A 27,274-nucleotide genomic window follows, 5' to 3' on the forward strand; every position below is an offset into this window, starting at 1 on the left:
GACAATAAGGAATACACTGTAATTAATGACATTCACTCAGGAACACCCTGTAAATACTGACACTCACTCAAGAACACGCTGAAAATACCGACACTCACTCAAGAACACCCTGTAAATACTGACATTCACTCAGGAACACCTGATAAATACTGACACTCACTCAGAAATACACTGAAATTAATGACATTCACACAGGAACAACCTGTAAATACTGACACTCATTCAGGAACACCCTGTAAATACTGACATTCACTCAGGAACACACTGTAAACACTGACATTCACTCAGGAACACCTTGTAAATACTGACACTCACTCAGGAATACACTGTAATTAATGACATTCACACAGGAACACCCTGTAAATACTGACACTCACTCAGGAATACACTGTAATTAATGACATTCACACAGGAACACCCTGTAAATACTGACACTCATTCAGGAACACCCTGTAATTACTGACATTCACGCAGGAACATCCTGTAAATACTGACACTCACTCAGGAATACATTGTAATTAATGACATTCACACAGGAACACCCTGTAAATACTGACACTCACTCAGGAATACCCTGTAAATACCGACATTCACTCATGAACACCCTGTAAATACTGACACTCACTCAGGAACACCCTGTAAATACTGACACTCACTCAGGAACACCCTCCAAATACTGACACTCACTCAGGAACACCCTGATACTACTGACACTCACTCAGGAACAGCCTGTAAATACTGACACTCACTCAGGAACAAATTTCAAATATTGACATTCACTCAAGAACATTCTCTAAATAATGACACTCACTCAGGAACACCCTGTAAATACTGACACTCACTCAGGAACACAATGTAACTACTGACACTCACGCAGAAACACCCTGTAATACTGACACTCACTCAACAACACCCTATAAATACTGACACTCACTCAGGAAAACCGTGTATCTACTGACACTCATTCAGGAACACCCTGTAAATACTGACATTCACGCAGGAACAACCTGTAAATACTGACACTCACTCAGGAACACCCTGTAAATAATGACATTCACTCAGGAACAGCTTGTGAACATTGAGACTCACTCAGTTACACCCTGTAAATATTGTCACTCACTCAGGAGCACCCTGTAAATACTGAAACTCACTGAGGAATATCCTGCAAATACTGACACTCAATCAGGAACTCCCTGCAAATACTGACACTGACTCAGGTACAACCTGTAAATACTGACACTCACTCAGGAACATGCTGTAAATACTGACACTCACTCAGGAACACCCTGCAAATAATGACACTCACTCAACAACAACCTTGTAACTACTGACACTCACTCAGGAACACCCTATAAATATGGACACTGACTCAGGAACACCCTGTATCTACTGACACTCACTCAGGGAAACCCTGTAAATATTGACACTGGCTCAGGAATATCCTGTATCTACTGACACTCACTCAAGAACACCCTGTAAATACTGACATTTACTCAGTAACACCCTGCAACTACTGACATTCACTCAGGAACACCCTGTAAATGCCGGCACTGACTCAAGAACACCCTGTAAATACTGACAGTCACTCAGCAACACCCTGTAACTACCGAGACTCACTTAGGAACATTCTGCAAATAATGACATTCACTCAGGAACAGCTTGTGAATATTGAGACTCACTCACAACACCCTGTAAATACTGTCACTCACACAGGAACATCCTGTAAATACTGACACTGACTCACGAACACAATGTAATTACTGACACTCACGCAGAAACACCCTGTAATACTGACACTCACTCAACAACAACCTATAAATACTGACACTCACTCAGGAAAACCGTGTATCTACTGACACTCACTCAGGAACATCCTGTAAATACTGACACTCACTCAGGGAAACCCTGTAAATATTGACACTGACTCAGGAATACCCTGTATCTACTGACACTCACTCAAGAACACCCTGTAAATACTGACATTTACTCAGGAACACCCTGCAACTACTGACATTCACTCAGGAGCACCCTGTAAATACCGGCACTGACTCAAGAACACCCTGTAAATACTGACAGGCACTCAGCAACACCCTGTAACTAACGAGACTCATTTAGGAACATTCTGCAAATAATGACATTCACTCAGGAACAGCTTGTGAATATTGAGACTCACTCAGCAACACCCTGTAAATACTGTCACTCACACAGGAACATCCTGTAAATACTGAACACTGACTCAGGACCACAATGTAATTACTGACACTCATGCAGAAACATCCTGTAATACTGACACTCACTCAACAACACCCTATAAATACTGACACTCACTCAGGAAAACCGTGTATCTACTGACACTCACTCAGGAACACCCTGTAATAACTGAAACTCACTAAGGAATATCCTGCAAATACTGACACTCAATCAGGAACTCCCTGCCAATAGTGACACTGACTCAGGTACAACCTGTAAATACTGACACTCACTCAGGAACATGCTATAAATACTGAGACTCAGTCAGGAACAAACTGTAACTACTGACACTCACTCAGGAACACCCTGTAATACTGACACTCACTCAACAACACCCTATAAATACTGACACTCACTCAGGAAAACCGTGTATCTACTGACACTCACTCAGGAACACCCTGTGAATATTGAGACTCACTCAGCAACACCCTGTAAATACTGACACTCACTCAGGAACACCCTGTAAATACTGACAACTCACTCAGGAACAAATTTCAAATATTGACATTCACTCAAGAACATTCTCTAAATACTGACACTCACTCAGCAACACCCTGTAAATACTGACACTCACTCAGCAACACCCTGTAAATATTGTCACTCACTCAGGAACATCCTATAAATACTGACACTCACTCAGGAACACCCTGTAAATACTGAAACTCACTGAGGAATATCCTGCAAATACTGACACTCAATCAGGAACACCCTTCAAATACTGACACTGACTCAGGTACAACCTGTAAATACTGACACTCACTCAGGAACACGCTGTAAATACTGACACTCACTCAGGAACACCCTATAACTACTGACACTCACTCAGGAACACCCTGTAAATACTGACACTCACTCAGGAACACCCTGTAAATACTGACACTCATGCAGGAACACCCTGCAAATACCAACACTCACTCAGGAAAAACCTGTAAATAATGACACTGACTCAGGAACACCCTGTATCTACTGACACTCACTCAGGGAAACCCTGTAAATATTGACACTGACTCAGGAATACCCTGTATCTACTGACACTCACTCAAGAACACCCTGTAAATACTGACATTTACTCAGGAACACCCTGCAACTACTGACATTCACTCAGGAACACCCTGTTAGTACCGGCACTGACTCAAGAACACACTGTAAATATTGACAGTCACTCAGCAACACCCTGTAACTACCGAGACTCACTTAGGAACATTCTGCAAATAATGACATTCACTCAGGAACAGCTTGTGAATATTGAGACTCACTCAGCAACACCCTGTAAATACTGTCAGTCACTCAGGAACATCCTGTAAATACTGACACTGACTCACGAACACAATGTAATTACTGACACTCACGCAGAAACACCCTGTAATACTGACACTCACTCAACAACACCCTATAAATACTGACACTCACTCAGGAAAACCGTGTATCTACTGACACTCATTCAGGACACCCTGTAATATTGACACTCACTCAGGAACATGCTATAAATACTGATACTCACTCAGGAACACCGTGTAAATACTGACACACACTCAGGAACACCCTGTAAATACTGAAACTCATGAAGGAATATCCTGCAAATACTGACACTCAATCAGGAACTCCCTGCCAATACTGACACTGACTCAGGTACAACCTGTAAATATTGACACTCACTCAGGAACACGCTGTAAATACTGACACTCACTCAGGAACACCCTGTAATACTGACACTCACTCAACAACACCCTGTAAATACTGACATTCACTCAGGAACACCCTGTAAATACTGACACTCACTCAGGAACACCCTGTAAATACTGCCATTCACTCAGGAACACCGTGTAAATATTGACACTCACTCAGTAACATCCTCCAAATACTGACACTCACTCAGGAACACCCTGTAACTACTGACACTCACTCAGGAACATCCTGTGAATATTGAGACTCACTCAGCAACACCCTGTAAATACTGACTCTCACTCAGGAACACCCTGTAAATAATGATATTCACTCAGGAACCGCTTGTGAACATTGAGACTCACTCAGCAACACCCTGTAAATATTGTCACTCACTCAGGAACATCCTGTAATTATAGACACTGACTCAGGAACACAATGTAACTACTGACACTCATGCAGAAACACGCTGTAATACTGACACTCACTCAGGAAAACCGTGTATCTACTGACACTCACTCAGGAACACCTTGTAAATACTGATACTCACTCAGGAACACCTTGTAAATACTGAAACTCACGAAGGAATATCCTGCAAATACTGACACTCAATCAGGAACTCCCTGCAAATACTGACACTGACTCAGGTACAACCAGTAAATACTGACACTCACTCAGGAACACGCTGTAAATACTGACACTCACTCAGGAACATGCTGTAACTACTGACACTCACTCAGGAACACCCTGTAAATACTGACACTCACTCAGGAACACCCTGTAAATACTGACACTCATATAGGAACACACTGCAAATACCAACACTCACTCACGAACAACCTGTAAATACTGACACTCACTCAGGAACACCCTGCAAATATGGACACTGACTCAGGAACACCCTGTATCTACTGACACTCTCACAGGGAAACCCTGTAAATATTGTCACTGACTCAGGAATACTATGTATCTACTGACACTCACTCAAGAACACCCTGTAAATACTGACATTTTCTCAGGAACACCCTGTAACTACTGACATTCACTCAGGAACACCCTGTAAATACCAGCACTGAATCACGAACAGCCTGTAAATATTGACAGTCACTCAGCAACACCCTGTAACTACCGAGACTCACTCAGCAACACCCTGTAAATACTGTCACTCACTCAGGAACATCCTGTAAATACTGACACTGACTCAGGAACACAATGTAATTACTGACACTCACGCAGAAACACCCTGTAATACTGACACTCACTCAACAACACCCTGTAAATACTGAAACTCACTCAGCAACAACCTGTAACTACTGATACTCCTCAGGAACACCCTGTAAATACTGACACTCACTCAGGAACACCCTATAAATACTGACACTCACGCAGGAAAACCGTGTATCTACTGACACTCACTCAGGAACACCCTGGAAATACTGACACTCACTCAGGAACACATTGTAAATACTGACACTCACTCAGGAACACGCTGTAAATACTGACACTCACACGGAAACACCCTGTAATACTGACACTCACTCAACAACACCCTATAAATACTGACACTCACTCAGGAAAACCGTGTATCTACTGACACTCACTCAGGAACACCCTGTAAATACTGACACTCACTCAGGAATACACTGTAATTAATGACATTCACACAGGAACATCCTGTAAATACTGACACTCATTCAGGAACATCCTGTAAATACTGACATTCACGAAGGAACATCCTGTAAATACTGACACTCACTCAGGAATACACTGTAATTAATGACATTCACACAGGAACACCCTGTAAATACTGACACTCACTCAGGAACACCCTGTAAATACTGACATTCACTCAGGAACACCCTGTAAATGCTGACACTCACTCAGGAACACCCTGTAAAAATTGACACTCACACAGAAACACCCTCCAAATACTGACACTCACTCAGGAACAACCTGATACTACTGACACTCACTCAGGAACACCATGTAAATACGGACACTCACTCAGGAACAAATTTCAAATATTGACATTAACTCAAGAACATTCTCTAAATACTGACACTCACTCAGGAACACCCTGTAAATACTGAAACTCACTCAGGAACATCCTGTGAATATTGAGACTCACTCAGCAACACCCTGTAAGTACTGACACTCACTCAGGAACACCGTGTAAATAATGACATTCACTCAGGAACAGCTTGTGAACATTGAGACTCACTCAGCAACACCCTGTAAATACTGTCACTCGCTCAGGAACATCCTGCAAATACTGACACCGACTCAGGAACACAATGTAACTACTTACACTCACGCAGAAACTCCCTGCAAATAATGACACTCACTCAACAAAACACTATAAATACTGACACTCACTCAGGAAAACCTTTATCTACTGACACTCACTCAGGAACAACCTGTAAATACTGATGCTCACTCAGGAACACCCTGTAAATACTGAAACTCACGAAGGAATATCTTGCAAATACTGACACTCAATCAGGAACTCCCTGCAAATACTGACACTGACTCAGGTACAACCTGTTAATACTGGCACTCACTCAGGAACATGCTGTAAATACTGACACTCACTCAGGAACACCCTGTAACTACTGACACTCACTCAGGAACACCCTGTAAATACTGACACTCACTCAGGAACACCCTGTAAATACTGACACTCATGCAGGAACACCCTGAAAATACCAACACTCACTCAGGAACAACCTGTAAATACTGACACTCACTCAGGAACACCCTGCAAATAATGACACTCACTCAACAACAACCTTGTAACTACTGACTCTCACTCAGGAACACCCTGTAAATATGGACACTGACTCAGGAACACCCTGTATCTACTGACACTCACTCAGCGAAACCCTGCAAATAATGACACTGACTCAAGAATACCCTGTATCTACTGACACTCACTCAAGAACACCCTGTAAATACTGACATTTACTCAGGAACACCCTGCAACTACTGACATTCACTCAGAAACACCCTGTAAATACCGGCACTGATTCAAGAACACCCTGTAAATACTGACAGGCACTCAGCAACACCCTGTAACTAACGAGACTCATTTAGGAACATTCTGCAAATAATGACATTCACTCAGGAACAGCTTGTGAATATTGAGACTCACTCAGCAACACCCTGTAAATACTGTCACTCACACAGGAACATCCTGTAAATACTGAACACTGACTCAGGACCACAATGTAATTACTGACACTCACGCAGAAACACCCTGTAATACTGACACTCACTCAACAACACCCTATAAATACTGTCACTCACTCAGGAAAACCGTGTATCTACTGACACTCACTCAGGAACATCCTGTAAATACTGAAACTCACTAAGGAATATCCTGCAAATACTGACAATCAATCAGGAACTCCCTGCCAATAGTGACACTGATTCAGGTACAACCTGTAAATAATGACACTCACTCAGGAACATGCTGTAAATACTGAGACTCACTCAGGAACAAACTGTAACTACTGACACTCACTCAGGAACACCCTGTAATACTGACACTCACTCAACAACACCCTATAAATACTGACACTCACTCAGGAAAACCGTGTATCTACTGACACTCACTCAGGAACACCCTGTAAATACTGACACTCACTCAGGAATACACTGAAATTAATGACATTCACACAGGAACACCCTGTAAATACTGACACTCATTCAGGAAAACCCTGTAAATACTGACATTCAAGCAGAAACATCCTGTAAATACTGACACTCACTCAGGAATACACTGTAATTAATGACATTCACACAGGAACACCCTGTAAATACTGACACTCACTCAGGAACACACTGGAAATACTAACATTCACTCAGGGACACCCTGTAAATACTGACACTCACTCAGGAACACCCTGTAAATACTGACATTCACTCAGGAACATCCTGTAAATACTGACACTCACTCAGGAAAACCTTTATCTACTGACACTCACTCAGGAACACCCTGTAAATACTGATGCTCACTCAGGAACACCCTGTAAATACTGAAACTCACGAAGGAATATCTTGCAAATACTGACACTCAATCAGGAACTCCCTGCAAATACTGACACTGACTCAGGTACAACCTGTTAATACTGGCACTCACTCAGGAACATGCTGTAAATACTGACACTCACTCAGGAACACCCTGTAACTACTGACACTCACTCAGGAACACCCTGTAAATACTGACACTCACTCAGGAACACCCTGTAAATACTGACACTCATGCAGGAACATCCTGAAAATACCAACACTCGCTCAGGAACAACCTGTAAATACTGACACTCACTCAGGAACACCCTGCAAATAATGACACTCACTCAACAACAACCTTGTAACTACTGACTCTCACTCAGGAACACCCTGTAAATATGGACACTGACTCAGGAACACCCTGTATCTACTGACACTCACTCAGGGAAACCCTGCAAATAATGACACTGACTCAAGAATACTCTGTATCTACTGACACTCACTCAAGAACACCCTGCAACTACTGACATTCACTCAGAAACACCCTGTAAATACCGGCACTGACTCAAAAACACCCTGTAAATACTGACAGGCACTCAGCAACACCCTGTAACTAACGAGACTCATTTAGGAACATTCTGCAAATAATGACATTCACTCAGGAACAGCTTGTGAATATTGAGACTCACTCAGCAACATCCTGTAAATACTGTCACTCACACAGAAACATCCTGTAAATACTGAACACTGACTCAGGACCACAATGTAATTACTGACACTCACGCAGAAACACCCTGTAATACTGACACTCACTCAACAACACCCTATAAATACTGACACTCACTCAGGAAAACCGTGTATCTACTGACACTCACTCAGGAACATCCTGTAAATACTGAAACTCACTAACGAATATCCTGCAAATACTGACACTCAATCAGGAACTCCCTGCCAATAGTGACACTGACTCAGGTACAACCTGTAAATACTGACACTCACTCAGGAACATGCTGTAAATACTGAGACTCACTCAGGAACAAACTGTAACTACTGACACTCACTCAGGAACACCCTGTAATACTGACACTCACTCAACAACACCCTATAAATACTGACACTCACTCAGGAAAACCGTGTATCTACTGACACTCACTCAGGAACACCCTGTAAATACTGACACTCACTCAGGAATACACTGAAATTAATGACATTCACACAGGAACACCCTGTAAATACTGACACTCATTCAGGAAAACCCTGTAAATACTGACATTCAAGCAGAAACATCCTGTAAATACTGACACTCACTCAGGAATACACTGTAATTAATGACATTCACACAGGAACACCCTGTAAATACTGACACTCACTCAGGAACATACTGTAAATACTAACATTCACTCAGGAACACCCTGTAAATACTGACACTCACTCAGGAACACCCTGTAAATACTGACATTCACTCAGGAACACCCTGTAAATACTGACATTCACTCAGCAACACCCTGTAAATACTGACACTCACTCAGGAACATTCTGTAAATACTGACACTCACTCAGGAACACCCTGTAAATACTGACACTCATTCAGGAAAACCTTTATCTACTGACACTCACTCAGGAACACCCTGTAAATACTGATGCTCACTCAGGAACACCCTGTAAATACTGAAACTCACGAAGGAATATCTTGCAAATACTGACACTCAATCAGGAACTCCCTGCAAATACTGACACTGACTCAGGTACAACCTGCTAATACTGGCATTCACTCAGGAACACGCTGTTAATACTGACACTCACTCAGGAACACCCTGTAACTACTGACACTCACTCAGGAACACCCTGTAAATACTGACACTCACTCAGGAACACCCTGTAAATACTGACACTCATGCAGGAACACCCTGCAAATACCAACACTCACTCAGGAACAACCTGTAAATACTGACACTCACTCCAGAACACCCTGCAAATAATGACACTCACTCAACAACAACCTTGTAACTACTGACTCTCACTCAGGAACACCCTGTAAATATGGACACTGACTCAGGAACACCCTGTATCTACTGACACTCACTCAGGGAAACCCTGTAAATATTGACACTGACTCAGGAATACCCTGTATCTACTGACACTCACTCAAGAACACCCTGTAAATACTGACATTTACTCAGGAACACCCTGCAACTACTGACATTCACTCAGGAACACCCTGTAAATACCGGCACTGACTCAAGAACACCCTGTAAATACTGACAGGCACTCAGCAACACCCTGTAACTAACGAGACTCATTTAGGAACATTCTGCAAATAATGACATTCACTCAGGAACAGCTTGTGAATATTGAGACTCACTCAGCAACACCCTGTAAATACTGTCACTCACACAGGAACATCCTGTAAATACTGAACACTGACTCAGGACCAAAATGTAATTACTGACACTCACGCAGAAACACCCTGTAATACTGACACTCACTCAACAACACCCTATAAATACTGACACTCACTCAGGAAAACCGTGTATCTACTGACACTCACTCAGGAACACCCTGTAAATACTGATACTCACTCAGGAACAGCCTGTAAATACTGATACTCACTAAGGAACATCTTGCAAATACTGACACCATATCAGGAACTCCCTGCAAATACTGACACTGACTCAGGTACAACCTGTAAATACTGGCACTCACGCAGGAACACGCTGTAAATACTGACACTCACTTAGGAACAACCTGTAACTACTGACACTCACTCAGGAACACAATGTAACTACTGACACTTATAATACGGAAACACCCTGTAATACTGACACTCACTCAACAACACCCTATAAATACTGACACTCACTCAGGAAAACCGTGTATCTACTGACACTCACTCAGGAACACCCTGTAAATACTGACACTCACTCAGGAATACACTGTAATTAATGACATTCACACAGGAACACCCTGTAAATACTGACACTCATTCAGGAACATCCTGTAAATACTGATATTCACGCAGGAACATCCTGTAAATACTGACACTCACTCAGGAATACATTGTAATTAATGACATTCACACAGGAACACCCTGTAAATACTGACACTCACTCAGGAACACACTGTAAATACTGTCATTCACTCAGGAACACCTTGTAAATATTGACACTCACTCAGGAACACCCTGTAAATACTGACATTCACTCAGGAACACCCTGTGAATGATGACACTCACTCAGGAACACCCTGTAAATACTGTCATTCACTCAGGAACACCTTGTAAATATTGACACTCACTCAGGAACACCCTGTAAATACTGAAACTCACTCAGGAACATCCTGTGAACATTGAGACTCACTCAGCAACACCCTGTAAATACTGACACTCACTCAGCAACACCCTGTAAATACTGTCACTCACTCAGGAACATCCTGCAAATACTGACACCGACTCAGGAACACAATGTAACTACTTACACTCACGCAGAAACACCCTGTAATACTGACACTCACTCAACAAAACCCTATAAATACTGACACTCACTCAGGAAAACCTTTATCTACTGACACTCACTCAGGAACACCCTGTAAATACTGATGCTCACTCAGGAACATCCTGTAAATACTGAAACTCACGAAGGAATATCTTGTAATTACTGACACTCAATCGGGAACTCCCTGCAAATACTGACACTGACTCAGGTACAACCTATTAATACTGGCACTCACTCAGGAACATGCTGTAAATACTGACACTCACTCAGGAACAACCTGTAAATACTGACACTCACTCAGGTACACCCTGTAAATACTGACACTCATGCAGGAACACCCTGAAAATACCAACACTCACTCAGGAACAACCTGTAAATACTGACACTCACTCAGGAACACCCTGCAAATAATGACACTCACTCAACAACAACCTTGTAACTACTGACTCTCACTAAGGAACACCCTGTAAATATGGACACTGACTCAGGAACACCCTGTATCTACTGACACTCACTCAGGGAAACCCTGTAAATATTGACACTGACTCAGGAATACCCTGTATCTACTGACATTCACTCAAGAACACCCTGTAAATACTGACATTTACTCAGGAACACCCTGCAACTACTGACATTCACTCAGGAACACACTGTAAATACCGGCACTGACTCATGAACACCCTGTAAATACTGACAGGCACTCAGCAACACCCTGTAACTAACGAGACTCATTTAGGAACATTCTGCAAATAATGACATTCACTCAGGAACAGCTTGTGAATATTGAGACTCACTCAGCAACACCCTGTAACTACTGACACTCACTCAGGAACACCCTGTAATACTGATACTCACTCAACAACACCCTATAAATACTGACACTCATTCAGGAAAACCCTGTAAATACTGACATTCACGCAGAAACATCCTGTAAATACTGACACGCATTCAGGAATACACTGTAATTAATAACATTCACACAGGAACACCCTGTAAATAATGACACTCACTCAGGAACACACTGTAAATACTGACATTCACTCAGGAACACCCTGTAAATACTGACACTCACTCAGGAACACCCTGTAAATACTGACATTCACTCAGGAACACCCTGTAAATACTGACATTCACTCAGGAACACCCTGTAAATACTGACACTCACTCAGGAATATTCTGTAAATACTGACATTCACTCAGGAACACCCTGTAAATACTGACACTCACTCAGGAACACCCTGTAGATACTGACACTCACTCAGGAACATATTTCAAATATTGACATTCACTCAAGAACATTCTCTAAATACTGACACTCACTTAAGAACACCCTGTAAATAATGACATTCACTCAGGAACAGCTTGTGAACATTGAGACTCACTCAGCAACACCTTGTAAATACTGTCACTCACTCAGGAACATCCTGTAAATACTGACACTTACTCAGGAACACAATGTAACGACTTACACTCACACAGAAACACCCTGTACTACTGACACTCACTCAACAACACCCTATAAATACTGACACTCACTCAGGAAAACCGTGTATCTACTGACACTCACTCAGGAACACCCTGTAAATACTGAAACTCACTCAGGAACAGCCTGTAAATACTGATACTCACTAAGGAATATCTTGGAAATACTGACACCATATCAGGAACTCCCTGCAAATACTGACACTGACTCAGGTACAACCTGTAAATACTGGCACTCACGCAGGAACACGCTGTAAATACTGACACTCACTCAGGAACATCCTGTAACTACTGACACTCACTCAGGAACAACCTGTAAATACTGACACTCACTCAGGAACACCCTGTAAATACTGACACTCATGCAGGAACACACTGCAAATACCAACACTCACTCAGGAACAACCTGTAAATACTGACACTCACTCAGGAACACCCTGTAAATACTGACACTCATGCAGGAACACCCTGCAAATACCAACACTCACTCAGGAACAACCTGTAAATACTGACACTCACTCAGGAACACCCTGCAATTAATGACACTCACTCAACAACAACCTTGTAACTACTGACACTCACTCAGGAACACCCTGTAATTATGGACACTGACTCAGGAACACCCTGTATCTACTGACACTCACTCAGCGAAACCCTGTAGATATTGACACTAACTCAGGAATACTCTGTATCTACTGACACTCACTCAAGAACACCCTGTAATACTGACATTTACTCAGGAACACCCTGTAACTACTGACATTCGCTCAGGAACACCCTGTAAATACCGGCACTGACTCAAGAACACCCTGTAAATACTGACAGTCACTCAGCAACACCCTGAAACTACCGAAACTCACTCAGGAACACCCTGCAAATAATGACATTCACTCAGGAACAACTTGTGAATATTGAGACTCACTCAGCAACACCCTGTAAATATTGTCACTCATTCAGGAACATCCTGTAAATACTGACACTGACAGAGGAATACAATGTAATTACTGACACACACACAGAAACACCCTGTAATACTGACACTCACTCAACAAAACCCTATAAATACTGACACTCACTCAGGAAAACCGTGTATCTACTGCCACTCACTCAGGAAGACCCTGGAAATACTGATACTCACTCAGGAACACCCTGTAACTACTGATACTCACACAGGAACACCTGTAAATACTGACACTCACTCAGGAACACCCTATAAATACTGACACTCAATCAGGAACTCACTGCCAATATTGACACTGACTCAGGTACAACCTGTAAATACTGACACTCACTCAGGAACACCCTGTAAATACTGACAGTCACTCAGGAACAACCTGTAACTACTGACACTCATTCAGGAACACCCTGTAAATACTGATACTCACTCAGGAACACCCTTTAAATACAGACACTCATGCAGGAACACCCTGAAAATACTAACACTCACTCAGGAACAACCTCTAAATACTGACACTCACTCAGGAACAACCTGTAAATATGGACACTGACTCAGGAATACCCTGTATCTACTGACACTCACTCAGGGAAACCCTGTAAATATTGACACTGACTCAGGAATACCCTGTATCTACTGACACTCACACAAGAACACCATGTAAGAACTGACATTAATCAGGAACACCCTGTAACTGCTGACATTCACTCAGCAACACCCTGTATATACCGGCACTGACTCAAGAACACACTGTAAATACTGACAGTCACTCAGCAACACCCTGTAACTACCGCGACTCACTCAGGAACACCCTGCAAAAAATGTCATTCACTCAGGAACAGCTTGTGAATATTGAGACTCACTCAGCAACTCCATGTAAATACTGTCACTCACTCAGGAACATCCTGTAAATACTGACACTGACTCAATAACACAATGTAACTACTGACACTCACGCCGAAACACCCTGTAATACTGACACTCACTCAACAACAACATATAAATACTGACACTCACTCAGGAAAACCGTGTATCTACTGACACTCACTCAGGAACACCCTGGAAATACTGATACTCACTCAGGAACACCCTGTAAATACTGATACTCACTAAGGAATATCTTGGAAATACTGACACCATATCAGGAACTCCCTGCAAATACTGACACTGACTCAGGTACAACCTGTAAATACTGGCACTCACGCAGGAACACGCTGTAAATACTGACACTCACTCAGGAACATCCTATAACTACTGACACTCACTCAGGAACAACCTGTAAATACTGACACTCACTCAGGAACACCCTGTAAATACTGACACTCATGCAGGAACACACTGCAAATACCAACACTCACACAGGAACAACCTGTAAATACTGACACTCACTCAGGAACACCCTGTAAATACTGACACTCATGCAGGAACACCCTGCAAATACCAACACTCACTCAGGAACAACCTGTAAATACTGACACTCACTCAGGAACACCCTGCAATTAATGACACTCACTCAACAACAACCTTGTAACTACTGACACTCACTCAGGAACACCCTGTAAATATGGACACTGACTCAGGAACACCCTGTATCTACTGACACTCACTCAGCGAAACCCTGTAGATATTGACACTAACTCAGGAATACTCTGTATCTACTGACACTCACTCAAGAACACCCTGTAATACTGACATTTACTCAGGAACACCCTGTAACTACTGACATTCGCTCAAGAACACCCTGTAAATACCGGCACTGACTCAAGAACACCCTGTAAATACTGACAGTCACTCAGCAACACCCTGAAACTACCGAAACTCACTCAGGAACACCCTGCAAATAATGACATTCACTCAGGAACAACTTGTGAATATTGAGACTCACTCAGCAACACCCTGTAAATATTGTCACTCATTCAGGAACATCCTGTAAATACTGACACTGACAGAGGAATACAATGTAATTACTGACACACACGCACAAACACCCTGTAATACTGACACTCACTCAACAAAACCCTATAAATACTGACACTCACTCAGGAAAACCGTGTATCTACTGCCACTCACTCAGGAAGACCCTGGAAATACTGATACTCACTCAGGAACACCCTGTAACTACTGATACTCACACAGGAACACCTGTAAATACTGACACTCACTCAGGAACACCCTATAAATACTGACACTCAATCAGGAACTCACTGCCAATATTGACACTGACTCAGGTACAACCTGTAAATACTGACACTCACTCAGGAACACCCTGTAAATACTGACAGTCACTCAGGAACAACCTGTAACTACTGACACTCATTCAGGAACACCCTGTAAATACTGATACTCACTCAGGAACACCCTTTAAATACAGACACTCATGCAGGAACACCCTGAAAATACTAACACTCACTCAGGAACAACCTCTAAATACTGACACTCACTCAGGAACAACCTGTAAATATGGACACTGACTCAGGAATACCCTGTATCTACTGACACTCACTCAGGGAAACCCTGTAAATATTGACACTGACTCAGGAATACCCTGTATCTACTGACACTCACACAAGAACACCATGTAAGAACTGACATTAATCAGGAACACCCTGTAACTGCTGACATTCACTCAGCAACACCCTGTATATACCGGCACTGACTCAAGAACACACTGTAAATACTGACAGTCACTCAGCAACACCCTGTAACTACCGCGACTCACTCAGGAACACCCTGCAAAAAATGTCATTCACTCAGGAACAGCTTGTGAATATTGAGACTCACTCAGCAACTCCCTGTAAATACTGTCACTCACTCAGGAACATCCTGTAAATACTGACACTGACTCAATAACACAATGTAACTACTGACACTCACGCCGAAACACCCTGTAATACTGACACTCACTCAACAACAACATATAAATACTGACACTCACTCAGGAAAACCGTGTATCTACTGACACTCACTCAGGAACACCCTGGAAATACTGATACTCACTCAGGAACACCCTGTAAATACTGACACTCACTCAGGAACACCCTGTCAATACTGACACTCACTCAGGAACACCCTGTAAATACTGACATTCACTCAGGAACACAGTGTAAATATTGACACTCACTCAGTAACATCCTCCAAATACTGACACTCACTCAGGAACACCCTGTAACTACTGACACTCACTCAGGAACATCCTGTGAATATTGAGACTCACTCAGCAACACCCTGTAAATACTGACTCTCACTCAGGAACACCCTGTAAATAATGATATTCACTCAGGAACCGCTTGTGAACATTGAGACTCACTCAGCAACACCCTGTAAATATTGTCACTCACTCAGGAACATCCTGTAATTATAGACACTGACTCAGGAACACAATGTAACTACTGACACTCATGCAGAAACACCCTGTAATACTGACACTCACTCAGGAAAACCGTGTATCTACTGACACTCACTCAGGAACACCTTGTAAATACTGATACTCACTCAGGAACACCTTGTAAATACTGAAACTCACGAAGGAATATCCTGCAAATACTGACACTCAATCAGGAACTCCCTGCAAATACTGACACTGACTCAGGTACAACCAGTAAATACTGACACTCACTCAGGAACACGCTGTAAATACTGACACTCACTCAGGAACATGCTGTAACTACTGACACTCACTCAGGAACACCCTGTAAATACTGACACTCACTCAGGAACACCCTGTAAATACTGACACTCATGCAGGAACACCCTGAAAATACCAACACTCACTCAGGAACAACCTGTAAATACTGACACTCACTCAGGAACACCCTGCAAATAATGACACTCACTCAACAACAACCTTGTAACTACTGACTCTCACTCAGGAACACCCTGTAAATATGGACACTGACTCAGGAACACCCTGTATCTACTGACACTCACTCAACGAAACCCTGCAAATAATGACACTGACTCAAGAATACCCTGTATCTACTGACACTCACTCAAGAACACCCTGTAAATACTGACATTTACTCAGGAACACCCTGCAACTACTGACATTCACTCAGAAACACCCTGTAAATACCGGCACTGACTCAAGAACACCCTGTAAATACTGACAGGCACTCAGCAACACCCTGTAACTAACGAGACTCATTTAGGAACATTCTGCAAATAATGACATTCACTCAGGAACAGCTTGTGAATATTGAGACTCACTCAGCAACACCCTGTAAATACTGTCACTCACACAGGAACATCCTGTAAATACTGAACACTGACTCAGGACCACAATGTAATTACTGACACTCACGCAGAAACACCCTGTAATACTGACACTCACTCAAAAACACCCTATAAATACTGACACTCACTCAGGAAAACCGTGTATCTACTGACACTCACTCAGGAACATCCTGTAAATACTGAAACTCACTAAGGAATATCCTGCAAATACTGACAATCAATCAGGAACTCCCTGCCAATAGTGACACTGACTCAGGTACAACCTGTAAATAATGACACTCACTCAGGAACATGCTGTAAATACTGAGACTCACTCAGGAACAAACTGTAACTACTGACAGTCACTCAGGAACACCCTGTAATACTGACACTCACTCAACAACACCCTATAAATACTGACACTCACTCAGGAACATCCTGTGAATATTGAGACTCACTCAGCAACACCCTGTAAATACTGACTCTCACTCAGGAACACCCTGTAAATAATGATATTCACTCAGGAACCGCTTGTGAACATTGAGACTCACTCAGCAACACCCTGTAAATATTGTCACTCACTCAGGAACATCCTGTAATTATAGACACTGACTCAGGAACACAATGTAACTACTGACACTCATGCAGAAACACCCTGTAATACTGACACTCACTCAGGAAAACCGTGTATCTACTGACACTCACTCAGGAACACCTTGTAAATACTGATACTCACTCAGGAACACCTTGTAAATACTGAAACTCACGAAGGAATATCCTGCAAATACTGACACTCAATCAGGAACTCCCTGCAAATACTGACACTGACTCAGGTACAACCAGTAAATACTGACACTCACTCAGGAACACGCTGTAAATACTGACACTCACTCAGGAACATGCTGTAACTACTGACACTCACTCAGGAACACCCTGTAAATACTGACACTCACTCAGGAACACCCTGTAAATACTGACACTCATGCAGGAACACCCTGAAAATACCAACACTCACTCAGGAACAACCTGTAAATACTGACACTCACTCAGGAACACCCTGCAAATAATGACACTCACTCAACAACAACCTTGTAACTACTGACTCTCACTCAGGAACACCCTGTAAATATGGACACTGACTCAGGAACACCCTGTATCTACTGACACTCACTCAACGAAACCCTGCAAATAATGACACTGACTCAAGAATACCCTGTATCTACTGACACTCACTCAAGAACACCCTGTAAATACTGACATTTACTCAGGAACACCCTGCAACTACTGACATTCACTCAGAAACACCCTGTAAATACCGGCACTGACTCAAGAACACCCTGTAAATACTGACAGGCACTCAGCAACACCCTGTAACTAACGAGACTCATTTAGGAACATTCTGCAAATAATGACATTCACTCAGGAACAGCTTGTGAATATTGAGACTCACTCAGCAACACCCTGTAAATACTGTCACTCACACAGGAACATCCTGTAAATACTGAACACTGACTCAGGACCACAATGTAATTACTGACACTCACGCAGAAACACCCTGTAATACTGACACTCACTCAAAAACACCCTATAAATACTGACACTCACTCAGGAAAACCGTGTATCTACTGACACTCACTCAGGAACATCCTGTAAATACTGAAACTCACTAAGGAATATCCTGCAAATACTGACAATCAATCAGGAACTCCCTGCCAATAGTGACACTGACTCAGGTACAACCTGTAAATAATGACACTCACTCAGGAACATGCTGTAAATACTGAGACTCACTCAGGAACAAACTGTAACTACTGACACTCACTCAGGAACACCCTGTAATACTGACACTCACTCAACAACACCCTATAAATACTGACACTCACTCAGGAAAACCGTGTATCTACTGACACTCACTCAGGAACACCCTGTAAATACTGACACTCACTCAGGAATACACTGAAATTAATGACATTCACACAGGAACACCCTGTAAATACTGACACTCATTCAGGAAAACCCTGTAAATACTGACATTCAAGCAGAAACATCCTGTAAATACTGACACTCACTCAGGAATACACTGTAATTAATGACATTCACACAGGAACACCCTGTAAATACTGACACTCACTCAGGAACACATTGTAAATACTAACATTCACTCAGGAACACCCTGTAAATACTGACACTCACTCAGGAACACCCTGTAAATACTGACATTCACTCAGGAACATCCTGTAAATACTGACACTCACTCAGGAAAACCTTTATCTACTGACACTCACTCAGGAACACCCTGTAAATACTGATGCTCACTCAGGAACACCCTGTAAATACTGAAACTCACGAAGGAATATCTTGCAAATACTGACACTCAATCAGGAACTCCCTGCAAATACTGACACTGACCCAGGTACAACCTGTTAATACTGGCACTCACTCAGGAACATGCTGTAAATACTGACACTCACTCAGGAACACCCTGTAACTACTGACACTCACTCAGGAACACCCTGTAAATACTGACACTCACTCAGGAACACCCTGTAAATACTGACACTCATGCAGGAACATCCTGAAAATACCAACACTCACTCAGGAACAACCTGTAAATACTGACACTCACTCAGGAACACCCTGCAAATAATGACACTCACTCAACAACAACCTTGTAACTACTGACTCTCACTCAGGAACACCCTGTAAATATGGACACTGACTCAGGAACACCCTGTATCTACTGACACTCACTCAGGGAAACCCTGCAAATAATGACACTGACTCAAGAATACTCTGTATCTACTGACACTCACTCAAGAACACCCTGTAAATACTGACATTTACTCAGGAACACCCTGCAACTACTGACATTCACTCAGAAACACCCTGTAAATACCGGCACTGACTCAAGAACACCCTGTAAATACTGACAGGCACTCAGCAACACCCTGTAACTAACGAGACTCATTTAGGAACATTCTGCAAATAATGACATTCACTCAGGAACAGCTTGTGAATATTGAGACTCACTCAGCAACATCCTGTAAATACTGTCACTCACACAGGAACATCCTGTAAATACTGAACACTGACTCAGGACCACAATGTAATTACTGACACTCACGCAGAAACACCCTGTAATACTGACACTCACTCAACAACACCCTATAAATACTGACACTCACTCAGGAAAACCGTGTATCTCCTGACACTCACTCAGGAACATCCTGTAAATACTGAAACTCACTAAGGAATATCCTGCAAATACTGACACTCAATCAGGAACTCCCTGCCAATAGTGACACTGACTCAGGTACAACCTGTAAATACTGACACTCACTCAGGAACATGCTGTAAATACTGAGACTCACTCAGGAACAAACTGTAACTACTGACACTCACTCAGGAACACCCTGTAATACTGACACTCACTCAACAACACCCTATAAATACTGACACTCACTCAGGAAAACCGTGTATCTACTGACACTCACTCAGGAACACACTGTAAATACTGACACTCACTCAGGAATACACTGAAATTAATGACATTCACACAGGAACACCCTGTAAATACTGACACTCATTCAGGAAAACCCTGTAAATACTGGCATTCAAGCAGAAACATCCTGTAAATACTGACACTCACTCAGGAATACACTGTAATTAATGACATTCACACAGGAACACCCTGTAAATACTGACACTGACTCAGGAACACACTGTAAATACTAACATTCACTCAGGAACACCCTGTAAATACTGACACTCACTCAGGAACACCCTGTAAATACTGACATTCACTCAGGAACACCCTGTAAATACTGACATTCACTCAGCAACACCCTGTAAATACTGACACTCACTCAGGAACATTCTGTAAATACTGACACTCACTCAGGAACACCCTGTAAATACTGACACTCACTCAGGAAAACCTTTATCTACTGACACTCACTCAGGAACACCCTGTAAATACTGATGCTCACTCAGGAACACCCTGTAAATACTGAAACTCACGAAGGAATATCTTGCAAATACTGACACTCAATCAGGAACACCCTGCAAATACTGACACTGACTCAGGTACAACCTGTTAATACTGGCATTCACTCAGGAACACGCTGTTAATACTGACACTCACTCAGGAACACCCTGTAACTACTGACACTCACTCAGGAACACCCTGTAAATACTGACACTCACTCAGGAACACCCTGTAAATACTGACACTCATGCAGGAACACCCTGCAAATACCAACACTCACTCAGGAACAACCTGTAAATACTGACACTCACTCCAGAACACCCTGCAAATAATGACACTCACTCAACAACAACCTTGTAACTACTGACTCTCACTCAGGAACACCCTGTAAATATGGACACTGACTCAGGAACACCCTGTATCTACTGACACTCACTCAGGGAAACCCTGTAAATATTGACACTGACTCAGGAATACCCTGTATCTACTGACACTCACTCAAGAACACCCTGTAAATACTGACATTTACTCAGGAACACCCTGCAACTACTGACATTCACTCAGGAACACCCTGTAAATACCGGCACTGACTCAAGAACACCCTGTAAATACTGACAGGCACTCAGCAACACCCTGTAACTAACGAGACTCATTTAGGAACATTCTGCAAATAATGACATTCACTCAGGAACAGCTTGTGAATATTGAGACTCACTCAGCAACACCCTGTAAATACTGTCACTCACACAGGAACATCCTGTAAATACTGAACACTGACTCAGGACCAAAATGTAATTACTGACACTCACGCAGAAACACCCTGTAATACTGACACTCACTCAACAACACCCTATAAATACTGACACACACTCAGGAAAACCGTGTATCTACTGACACTCACTCAGGAACACCCTGTAAATACTGATACTCACTCAGGAACAGCCTGTAAATACTGATACTCACTAAGGAACATCTTGCAAATACTGACACCATATCAGGAACTCCCTGCAAATACTGACACTGACTCAGGTACAACCTGTAAATACTGGCACTCACGCAGGAACACGCTGTAAATACTGACACTCACTTAGGAACAACCTGTAACTACTGACACTCACTCAGGAACACAATGTAACTACTGACACTTATAATACGGAAACACCCTGTAATACTGACACTCACTCAACAACACCCTATAAATACTGACACTCACTCAGGAAAACCGTGTATCTACTGACACTCACTCAGGAACACCCTGTAAATACTGACACTCACTCAGGAATACACTGTAATTAATGACATTCACACAGGAACACCCTGTAAATACTGACACTCATTCAGGAACATCCTGTAAATACTGATATTCACGCAGGAACATCCTGTAAATACTGACACTCACTCAGGAATACATTGTAATTAATGACATTCACACAGGAACACCCTGTAAATACTGACACTCACTCAGGAACACACTGTAAATACTGTCATTCACTCAGGAACACCTTGTAAATATTGACACTCACTCAGGAACACCCTGTAAATACTGACATTCACTCAGGAACACCCTGTGAATGATGACACTCACTCAGGAACACCCTGTAAATACTGTCATTCACTCAGGAACACCTTGTAAATATTGACACTCACTCAGGAACACCCTGTAAATACTGAAACTCACTCAGGAACATCCTGTGAACATTAAGACTCACTCAGCAACACCCTGTAAATACTGACACTCACTCAGCAACACCCTGTAAATACTGTCACTCACTCAGGAACATCCTGCAAATACTGACACCGACTCAGGAACACAATGTAACTACTTACACTCACGCAGAAACACCCTGTAATACTGACACTCACTCAACAAAACCCTATAAATACTGACACTCACTCAGGAAAACCTTTATCTACTGACACTCACTCAGGAACACCCTGTAAATACTGATGCTCACTCAGGAACATCCTGTAAATACTGAAACTCACGAAGGAATATCTTGCAATTACTGACACTCAATCAGGAACTCCCTGCAAATACTGACACTGACTCAGGTACAACCTATTAATACTGGCACTCACTCAGGAACATGCTGTAAATACTGACACTCACTCAGGAACACCCTGTAAATACTGACACTCACTCAGGTACACCCTGTAAATACTGACACTCATGCAGGAACACCCTGAAAATACCAACACTCACTCAGGAACAACCTGTAAATACTGACACTCACTCAGGAACACCCTGCAAATAATGACACTCACTCAACAACAACCTTGTAACTACTGACTCTCACTAAGGAACACCCTGTAAATATGGACACTGACTCAGGAACACCCTGTATCTACTGACACTCACTCAGGAACACCCTGCAACTACTGACATTCACTCAGGAACACCTGTAAATACCGGCACTGACTCATGAACACCCTGTAAATACTGACAGGCACTCAGCAACACCCTGTAACTAACGAGACTCATTTAGGAACATTCTGCAAATAATGACATTCACTCAGGAACAGCTTGTGAATATTGAGACTCACTCAGCAACACCCTGTAACTACTGACACTCACTCAGGAACACCCTGTAATACTGATACTCACTCAACAACACCCTATAAATACTGACACTCATTCAGGAAAACCCTGTAAATACTGACATTCACGCAGAAACATCCTGTAAATACTGACACGCATTCAGGAATACACTGTAATTAATAACATTCACACAGGAACACCCTGTAAATACTGACACTCACTCAGGAACACACTGTAAATACTGACATTCACTCAGGAACACCCTGTAAATACTGACACTCACTCAGGAACACCCTGTAAATACTGACATTCACTCAGGAACACCCTGTAAATACTGACACTCACTCAGGAATATTCTGTAAATACTGACATTCACTCAGGAACACCCTGTAAATACTGACACTCACTCAGGAACACCCTGTAGATACTGACACTCACTCAGGAACATATTTCAAATATTGACATTCACTCAAGAACATTCTCTAAATACTGACACTCACTTAAGAACACCCTGTAAATAATGACATTCACTCAGGAACAGCTTGTGAACATTGAGACTCACTCAGCAACACCTTGTAAATACTGTCACTCACTCAGGAACATCCTGTAAATACTGACACTTACTCAGGAACACAATGTAACGACTTACACTCACACAGAAACACCCTGTACTACTGACACTCACTCAACAACACCCTATAAATACTGACACTCACTCAGGAAAACCGTGTATCTACTGACACTCACTCAGGAACACCCTGTAAATACTGAAACTCACTCAGGAACAGCCTGTAAATACTGATACTCACTAAGGAATATCTTGGAAATACTGACACCATATCAGGAACTCCCTGCAAATACTGACACTGACTCAGGTACAACCTGTAAATACTGGCACTCACGCAGGAACACGCTGTAAATACTGACACTCACTCAGGAACATCCTGTAACTACTGACACTCACTCAGGAACAACCTGTAAATACTGACACTCACTCAGGAACACCCTGTAAATACTGACACTCATGCAGGAACACACTGCAAATACCAACACTCACTCAGGAACAACCTGTAAATACTGACACTCACTCAGGAACACCCTGTAAATACTGACACTCATGCAGGAACACCCTGCAAATACCAACACTCAATCAGGAACAACCTGTAAATACTGACACTCACTCAGGAACACCCTGCAATTAATGACACTCACTCAACAACAACCTTGTAACTACTGACACTCACTCAGGAACACCCTGTAAATATGGACACTGACTCAGGAACACCCTGTATCTACTGACACTCACTCAGCGAAACCCTGTAGATATTGACACTAACTCAGGAATACTCTGTATCTACTGACACTCACTCAAGAACACCCTGTAATACTGACATTTACTCAGGAACACCCTGTAACTACTGACATTCACTCAGGAACACCCTGTAAATACCGGCACTGACTCAAGAACACCCTGTAAATACTGACAGTCACTCAGCAACACCCTGAAACTACCGAGACTCACTCAGGAACACCCTGCAAATAATGACATTCACTCAGGAACAACTTGTGAATATTGAGACTCACTCAGCAACACCCTGTAAATATTGTCACTCATTCAGGAACATCCTGTAAATACTGACACTGACAGAGGAATACAATGTAATTACTGACACACACGCAGAAACACCCTGTAATACTGACACTCACTCAACAAAACCCTATAAATACTGACACTCACTCAGGAAAACCGTGTATCTACTGCCACTCACTCAGGAAGACCCTGGAAATACTGATACTCACTCAGGAACACCCTGTAACTACTGATACTCACACAGGAACACCTGTAAATACTGACACTCACTCAGGAACACCCTATAAATACTGACACTCAATCAGGAACTCACTGCCAATATTGACACTGACTCAGGTACAACCTGTAAATACTGACACTCACTCAGGAACACCCTGTAAATACTGACAGTCACTCAGGAACAACCTGTAACTACTGACACTCATTCAGGAACACCCTGTAAATACTGATACTCACTCAGGAACACCCTTTAAATACAGACACTCATGCAGGAACACCCTGAAAATACTAACACTCACTCAGGAACAACCTCTAAATACTGACACTCACTCAGGAACAACCTGTAAATATGGACACTGACTCAGGAATACCCTGTATCTACTGACACTCACTCAGGGAAACCCTGTAAATATTGACACTGACTCAGGAATACCCTGTATCTACTGACACTCACTCAAGAACACCATGTAAGAACTGACATTAATCAGGAACACCCTGTAACTGCTGACATTCACTCAGCAACACCCTGTATATACCGGCACTGACTCAAGAACACACTGTAAATACTGACAGTCACTCAGCAACACCCTGTAACTACCGCGACTCACTCAGGAACACCCTGCAAAAAATGACATTCACTCAGGAACAGCTTGTGAATATTGAGACTCACTCAGCAACTCCCTGTAAATACTGTCACTCACTCAGGAACATCCTGTAAATACTGACACTGACTCAATAACACAATGTAACTACTGACACTCACGCCGAAACACCCTGTAATACTGACACTCACTCAACAACAACATATAAATACTGACACTCACTCAGGAAAACCGTGTATCTACTGACACTCACTCAGGAACACCCTGGAAAT

The 27,274-nt window shown here is 42.5% G+C and overlaps 1 protein-coding gene across 1 annotated transcript in view; it reads right to left on the minus strand.

Moving 5' to 3' along the window:
• Window positions 1-27,274, minus strand: part of LOC139272761 (beta-crystallin B1-like) — a 79,626-nt gene that overhangs the window by 34,477 nt on the left and 17,875 nt on the right. The gene's annotated exons all lie outside the window — the stretch shown is intronic.

Source organism: Pristiophorus japonicus, chromosome 9 (genome assembly GCF_044704955.1).
Source record: "Pristiophorus japonicus isolate sPriJap1 chromosome 9, sPriJap1.hap1, whole genome shotgun sequence".
NCBI classification, from domain to species: domain Eukaryota; kingdom Metazoa; phylum Chordata; class Chondrichthyes; family Pristiophoridae; genus Pristiophorus; species Pristiophorus japonicus.